At 45.3% G+C, this 8,282-nt stretch overlaps 1 non-coding gene across 1 annotated transcript; it reads left to right on the forward strand.

Moving 5' to 3' along the window:
* Positions 1-7,957: 7,957 nt before the first annotated feature.
* Positions 7,958-8,030, forward strand: TRNAE-UUC (transfer RNA glutamic acid (anticodon UUC)). The gene has a single exon. It is a non-coding gene; the product is annotated as a tRNA-Glu (tRNA).
* Positions 8,031-8,282: the final 252 nt, after the last annotated feature.

The raw sequence follows: 8,282 nt of genomic DNA on the forward strand, positions 1-8,282 counted from the left end.
TGGAGAGTTTCCACCTCCTGGGAGCAGAGGAAGTGGACTTTGTTGACCTCTGTCTGTATTCCTGTAGACGGTGAATCTAAGTATCATGTCACCTTGGTATGTGATCTTTCTCTGCTCAGCTGCTTAGCTAGTTACTACCGTTCATCACTGGTTCACTTTAGGCAATGTTACAGAAGGGATGTACAGAAGAAGACCCTGATGCTGGGAAAGACTACACGCAGGAGGAGAAGGGGTAACAGTGATGAGATGGTTGGATGGCATCACCAACTCAATGGCCATGAGCCTGAGCAAATACCAGGAGATGGTGAAGGACAGGGAAGCCTGGCATGCTGCAGTCCATGGGGTTGCAAAGAGTCGGACATGACTGAGTGATTGAATGGCAACAACAGAAGGGATGGTTTCTTCCCCTCCTGCGAACAGACCCAGTTGAATGGTAGATGCAGCAGTCAGATGATCAAAATATCAGGTTGGTTACTAACGAAAGCTAAGTTGGAGGATGAGGTGCAGGAGAGGAGCTCCCATTGACTTACTAACATGCTCTTCATCTGATTTTCACCCTTGTCCTCCCACCCCCACAGTCTGGTTACAAAGAGCCCATATGCTGGGTTTGCAAGCACATCCTCTCAGCCGAGATTGTGCCTTACACTGGCCTGCGGCAGAGAGGGAAGAAGAGAGATCGATACCTCTGTGCTTAGAGTCTTGTGATAGATTAGATCCTACCAGTGGAGGACATGGACCGATGACTGTCACCAATGAATCAAGTAACCCATGGAGACTTGAGCAAGGAACAGGGCCAGAGGCCAGGGGGACACTCAAGGGTGTATCACCTCACAGGTGCTGGGAGGGGTGGGGTGAGTGCCCCTTTCTAGGCTTTCTTTTTTGGCTGTGCCACATAGCATGTGGGACCTTAGTTCCCTGACCAGGGATCAAACCCATACCCCCTGCATTGCAAGCACAGAGTCTTAACCACTGGACCACGAGAGAAGTCCCTGAGCATCCCGTTCTAGTAGATGAGTGTGTCCTGGAGGTGGGGGAGGTGGGAGGTGGGAGGTGGGAGTGAGGGTTAAAGGAATGAAGAAAAGAAAACCAGGCATGAAGCTTCCTGTCCTAGGGATCAGAAACCTAAAGAAGGGATACCAAAAAGTGGTTCGTGTCAAATGAGTTATTTATTAGTTCAATTAACTAACTAAGTGATAGTTTTTCATCTTACAGCTTTGTTGCCTGTATGCCTAATCAGATCCTCAGTGGTGAAGCGGAAGGTTAGTGGGAGTTATTTTTTAAACATGGAGCCAGAGGATAAAAAGGAAATCCAGTTTCTTGCTAACAACCTAGGAGCAAAACTGGACAACTGACCCTATGATGGTCTTGGCAGTAAGCTGATACACATGAGAAACGACATGGTTTTGAGCAACCTCTTAATTCAACTCAAATGTTTGTGGTCTCACTCCAGCAGATGGAAAAGGAAGTGAAGGGCTTATGTACTGAAATCATTGTCATTATACCTAGAATTGTTATTGTTATTGTTTAGTTGCTCAGTCGTGTCCGACTCTTTGCAACACCATGGACTACAGCCCACCAGGCTCCTCTGTCCATGGGATTTCCCAGGCAAGAATACTAGAGTGGGTTGCCATTTCCTTCTCCAGGAGATCTTCCTGACCCAGGGATCAAATCCGCATCTCCTGCATTGCAGGCAGCTTCTTTACCACTGAGTTACCTAGGAAGCTTTATATGATACATAATGGGGAAGAGGCACCCACACTCCACCCAGGAGTGTTGTAAGACATGAAGATCCACCCAGGAGCCTTGCACCAATGAAGGATGGAGTAGAGTTTGTTTATAATCTATATGTCAGGGAGTCGATGACAATGCAGAATGTCAGCTGCAAACTGACCTTGCAGCTCAGAGCTGTGGAACCAGCCTCACTGTCCTTTTGGTTCAGAAAATGGGACAAATTGTGAATGAGCCCATATACATGCATGGACTCATTCTTATCAAGTCTACAGTATTATACAGAATCACTGCAGGGCTTTTTCTAGCCCGGCAAGGGGAGCAGAGCATAGAAGATGAGCTTCTTTATTTTAAAAGTTAAATATCTCCGCCCTTGCCCATCATCCCTTTAATCTGAGAAATACACAAAGAAAAGGAAAGGAAGGGATGAACTAAGGCGGCATTAGCAACACCAACCAACCACAAATAGTTGGACAACTTGGTCCAAATTCCTGCTCTTGATGGAATTTTACTTAACAGATTCCTGTGGTCTCTAGTTCCCAGGATCCCTGACATTAGGGTAGGGCTTCCCATGATGTATTTATCTACCCGTTCTTGAGGCGGAGACACAGTGAGGAGAAGTGGGCTGGGAAGGGAAAAGTTCCCTCTGTCCAAGGCCATAGGGGGATGAGGCCCCATTTGGGGAAGCACTTGTTTTGTCCAGAGTCCTATTTGTCTCTGGTTTCCAAGAGCTGGAGAAAGAGAGGCAGAAGGAAGGAGAGAGGGAGAAAGAATTCTTCATGACTGTGGAAGCAGAAGACGATGTCCACTCTCAGCAGGCCCTGGGTTTGAGTTGAGATGTTACCCCAAAAACAGGACAGGATGCCCCCCATCTTCACTTTGGTGGACACAGAGAAGAACGACTCTTCTCCGGGCAAAGGTCACCGCCCAATTTGGGTGCCAGCCTGTGCTTTGGTTTTCATTCCCCACGAGAATGAAACAGCTCAGCCATGGACACTGCATACTGACCTCACTAAAAGGGGTCAAAGACAGGACAGCAGTCAGGACTAGTGACCCCTACAAGGAAGGCTTCGGGACGGGGGAAGTGCTTCAACTGGACCCTTGGGGTACTTATGGGGGGATCGCTTCTCTAAAGCTCAGTTTCCTCATCTTTAAAATGAAGACAGTGGGGGACTTCCCTGGAGGCCCAGTTGTTAGGATTTCACCTTCCAATGTAGGAGGCTGTGGGTTTGGTCCTTGGGCAGGGAGCTCTAAGGGGGCTTCCGCGAAGGCTCAGCAGGTAAAGAATCTGCCTGCAATGCAGGAGGTGCAGGAGACATGGGTTCAATCCCTGGGTCAGGACCAACCCCCGGAGGAGGAAATGGCAACCCACTCCAGTATTCTTGCCTGGGAAATCCCATGGACAGAGGAGCCTGGTGGGCTGCAGTCCGAAGGGTCTCCAAGAGTCAGACACGACGGGGAGACTGAACAACAGTGAGGTTAGAACCCACGATTGCTCCCCAGCTTCGTCACTCTCAGGCCTCTAGCTTTCAAGAGTTGTCCCAAAGTTACAGAGGGCAGTAAAGAAGGACGCAGACCCTGGGGCTCCCCCGGGTGCTTTCAGAGCCCAGTTATTAGTTATTAGCTGGGGACTCCTGGTGGGTCACCTCCTCAATGCTATAACATGGCCTGTAACAGTTAATGGACTAGACAATGAACAGTTAATGAAACAGTACATGGCCAGGGACTGAACCATTGAACAAGTGTGTTCTTTTTTTTTTTCCTTTGGCGGCACTCTGTCTTTATTGCTGCACACGGGCTTTCTCTAGTTGCAGCAAGCTGGGGCTACTCTCTAGTTGCTGTGCAAGGGCTTCTCACTGCTGTGACTTCTCTTGTTGCAGAATGCAGGCTCCAGACTGGCTGGCTTCAGTAATTGCAGCGTGCCGGCTTAGTTGCTCTGCAGCATGTGGCATTTCCTGGACCAGGGATCAAACTGTCCCTGCATTGGTAGGTGGATTCTTAACCACTGGACCACTGGAGTTCTGAATAAGTGTTTTTGTTCGGCATCTTTTAAGGACATAGCCATGCCAGCCACTAAGTGGTCACCTTTTATCTCCCACTGAGGGATGCTGAAAAATTTGAAGACATGAGTGTTAAAATATATAAACATCTGTCAACTAATACATTGGAGCTCCATCTACCAGTCTCTGCTGAGGATGGTTACACTGGGGAAAATGTCTCCTGGGGAAGATTTTTTTCTACCATTTCATCAACTAAACCCCCTTAGGTGGCACTAGTGGTAAAGAACCCTCCTGCCCATGCAAGAGACTGAGAGACTCGGGTTCAGTCCCTGGGTCGGGAAGGTCCCCTGGAGGAGGGCAGGGCAACCTGCTCCAGCATTCTTGCCAGGAGAGTCCCATGGACAGAGGAGCCTGGTGGGCTACAGCCCACATTAACGGGGCTGCAAAAGAGTCAGACATGACTGAGCAACTAAATGCAAACACACACACAAACACACAATGTAAAAATGGTCAAAGATGTGAACTGAAATTTCACTAATGAAGTTAAACAATGGCTATTAACAACATCATTAATTATTAGAGAAAAACAAGTTAAAACCGCAATGAGATGGTACTATTCACTCACTGCTGCTGCTGCTGCTGCTAAGTCACTTCAGTCGTGTCCGACTCTGCGCGACCCCATAGACGGCAGCCCACCAGGCTCCCCCGTCCCTGGGATTCTCCAGGCAAGAACACTGGAGTGGGTTGCCATTTCCTTCTCCAGTGCATGAAAGTGAAAAGTGAAAGTGAAGTCGCTCAGTCGTGTCTGACTCTTAGAGACCCCATGGACCGCAGCCTACCAGGCTCCTCCATCCATGGGATTTTCCAGGCAAGAGTACTGGAGTGGGGTGCCATTGCCTTCTCCAATTCACTCACAGGATGATGTTAATAGAAAACCAAGTGTGACAAAGATATTGAGAAACTGTATCCCTCATATGTTGCCAGTGACAATTGAAAACGGTGCTGACACTTTGGAAAACAGTCTGGCATTTTCATAGAAAGTTAAATTTGCCACTTGATTCAACAATTCCACTCCTAGGAATCTACCCAAGAGAGATGAAAACACATGCTCACACAAAGATGCATATGCAGATGTTCAGAGCAGCATTATTCATAACAACACCAAACTAGGGACAATCCAAATGCCCATTAACTGATGAATGGATAAACAAAGCACAACAGAATATTAAGTAATAAAAAGGAAAAAAAATACTAATAACATCCTTTGACATACATGAAGCTCAAAAACACAGCTAAAATAGAATGAAAGAAGCCAGACACAAAGGCTAATTATTATATGGCTCCTTTTGTATTATATGTCTAAAAAAGGCAAATTTATAGAGGTAGAAAGCAGATTAGCTGTTGCCTAATTAACCTAATCAACTGCAAACGGGTATGAGGGAACTTCTTAGGCTGATGAAAATGTTCTAAAATTGGATTGTGGTGACTGTCAGACAACTCCATAAATTTGTTAAAGATCATTGAATTGTACACTTACGATGAGTGAATTTAAAGGTATATAGGTCATGCCTCAACAAGATGGTTTAAAAATTTGAAAACATGAAACAGAGAGATCTAGAAATCCAACTGCAATCCAGTTGACTCTATTTTTTTATGAAACATTTCTGCTGCTGAAGTGAATGTAGACTTTGGAATGAGTATGCAAATCTAATTGATAGATCTCCAAGAAGACTAGTTTTAGGTACACAATGATATTTAAAGATATAAATATTCAGTAAACTCTGTTGTCTCTACAGCAATTTACAATTTGCTATGCTTTGTTCAGTGCAAGCTGCGGCCCTTCTCAGGGGGTATTACTGCTCAGTATAAGTAATAATTAATTAAGAGCTCAACTCTGAGCTAGAAGCTAGCAGAAAGGCAAAGAAAGCCAAACAGATGTCCCCAAAATGACTTTGATTCTTCTAGCAGGTTTCCTAATTACCACTAATACCAACAGGTGCCATGGGCTGCAAAATACTCACTTCCTGTCAAGAACAGCAATAAAATAATTGGCCAGAAAAAGGAAAACCCCATTAATTCTTATGTAGTGGCAGTTGAAATGTGTAAGTATAAAAATCAGCTCATGCAATGAATCAACGCTGATCATCATGACCACATACGGAGGATGTCAGGGACTATTGAAAGAAAAAAATGGGGAGACTTCCCAGGAGGTCCAGTGGTTAGGGCTCTGTGCTTCCACTGCAAGGGGCACAGTTTTGATCCCCAGTTAGGGAACTAAGATCCTACAAGCCTCACAGCCAAAAAATAGATAAACAAATATAATTTTTTTTTAAATGAAGAAAATGACTTGGGGCACAGATTTGCAATATCAGATATTAAGGTTATTTTGGAACACTAGTAAATTGGCATTTCAATAGAATAGACCAGGGAAACCAGAAACCAAAACAGAACCACATGATATTGTATCACAATGCAACAAAAAAAATTACACTATAACAGTGAAATGAAGCATACCAAAAACTCAGGCAGAAAACAATTGAAAGTAAGTTCAGCAAATTTTTTCTATAAATGTCCAGATAGTACATATTTGATGCTTTGTAGATCATATCAAACACTATAAAAAATAAAATGGTAGGCCACAAAACAGAAATAAATATTTGTAACCTATTTAACCTATAAAGGACTAGAATGCAGAATATGTTAAAAGTACTCACAAATCAATAAGAAAAAGATAAATGCAACAGAAAAATGGACAAAGAGTGCAACAGTCTCTCCCCAGAAAAGGGAACTGCAAATGACCAACGATCATATGAAGAGATGATCAACATCGTTAGTAACCAGGGAAATGGAAAATCCATCCATAGCAATATATCATTTTGTCCCTCGTTGATTGGCAGATGTAGAAAAGACTGTGAAATAAGCAGAACACTTATACATGCTGGTAGAGGTACAAACTGGCTAAAAGAAAGCACAGTAAGATACCTCTTACATAAATTTAGCATACATTCCTAGGTTTCTTATAGTTTCTGGTACTTCCCCAAGGCTCAGAAATTTGCCAGGGTCGCACAGCTAGTGAGAGGTCCCAAATCCTTTATTCCTTCCACTTGACCTCTGTAAACATAAACACAAACACACCCTGGAATCTTTCTCCAGGACTCCCAATCTCTTCCCCACCAAACTTCCCAAACATTCTGCATCTGGGTCATCCATTGGCCGGATGCACTGGTCACCTGTCTTCTTGTTGTTTAGTTGCTTGGTCATGTCTGACTCTTTGCAACCCCAGGACTGTAGCCCACCAAGCTCCTCTGTCCATGGTATTCTCCAGGCAAGAATACAGGAGTGGGTTGCCATTCCCTTCTCCAGGGGATCTTCCCAACCCAGGGATCAAACCCACATCTCCCGCGTTGCAGGCAGATTCTTTATCATCTGAGCCACCAGGGAAGCCCCACTTGACTTGGTACCTCTCTAGATACAGACCGCCCCCTTTCTTCAATCACATATCACCACCCAGTCTGAGCTCCAAACTTCAGGCTTCCAGTGTCAGCAGAGAGAAGGCACTCAGTATATGTTTGCCAGCTGACCAGTCAGTATTTTTCCTGATGCCATTATGGAAGAGAGCACTGGACTTGGCCACTTCCAACAGTTCTACATGAAATATCAAGTTCCTTGCCTTCCCATGTTCATGTTCAAGTGCTCTGATCCCTTCTGGTCAGCAGAAGGTCCTGAAGGTCAGCCTGGGTCTTGAAGCCTCAAAGCAGACAGCACACGAGGCAGCCCAGAGACACTTTTCTTGTGAACTTCAGTATAAACAGCCCAAGCGCCCAACACAAACCCTTTCTGTCACTCAGAGGGAAGAGCCCCTCCCCCTCCACAGAAGATCGAGTGGCTTCTTTTCAAATATGCTAATTACCCAATTTGCTAATTCCAAATTTTCAGCTCAAACCCCAATTTTTGCCTGACTTGAAGATAAAGACCTGACACTACGGGCTTGAATGAGAATGCTGGCAACCCTGAGCACTGAGAATCAACTGCTATTCCAGGAAAGGAAACACATGGAGAGGCAGCAGGCGGAGTTCCAACCTGAGCACAGTAGGGCCACCTCTTTCCAGCCTGGCCATCAGGTGGCCACACAGACCCAGGTTCTGATCTATTTGTCTACAGTCTGGGCTTGAGGAAATGAGATCCCATCTTCTTGTTCTCTCTGGATAAACTGGAGCTAGTTTGGGAATTCCTTGGTGGTCCAGTGGCTAGGACTTGGCACTTTCACTGTCAAGGGCACAGGTTCAATCCCTGATCAGGAAACTAAGATCCCATAAGCCACATGGTGTGACCAAAAAAAAAAAAAAAAAGAAGTGGATTTAGCTTTGCCTCTTTCAGTTGTGTTGGAGGGAGAGTCTGAACCCTGAGCTTGGGAGGAACCATTTCTGAAGTTCCACATAAGGCACATGTGTGTGTACCTAGGTCTGGATCCTGCCTACTTAACGTGCAATTTCCCTCTTGCCGGACGTCCACTCTGAAAGGAGTTCAGGCTGCATTTAAGACCACTTTTCCTGG

This window comes from Muntiacus reevesi, chromosome 3 (genome assembly GCF_963930625.1).
Source record: "Muntiacus reevesi chromosome 3, mMunRee1.1, whole genome shotgun sequence".
NCBI lineage: Eukaryota > Metazoa > Chordata > Mammalia > Artiodactyla > Cervidae > Muntiacus > Muntiacus reevesi.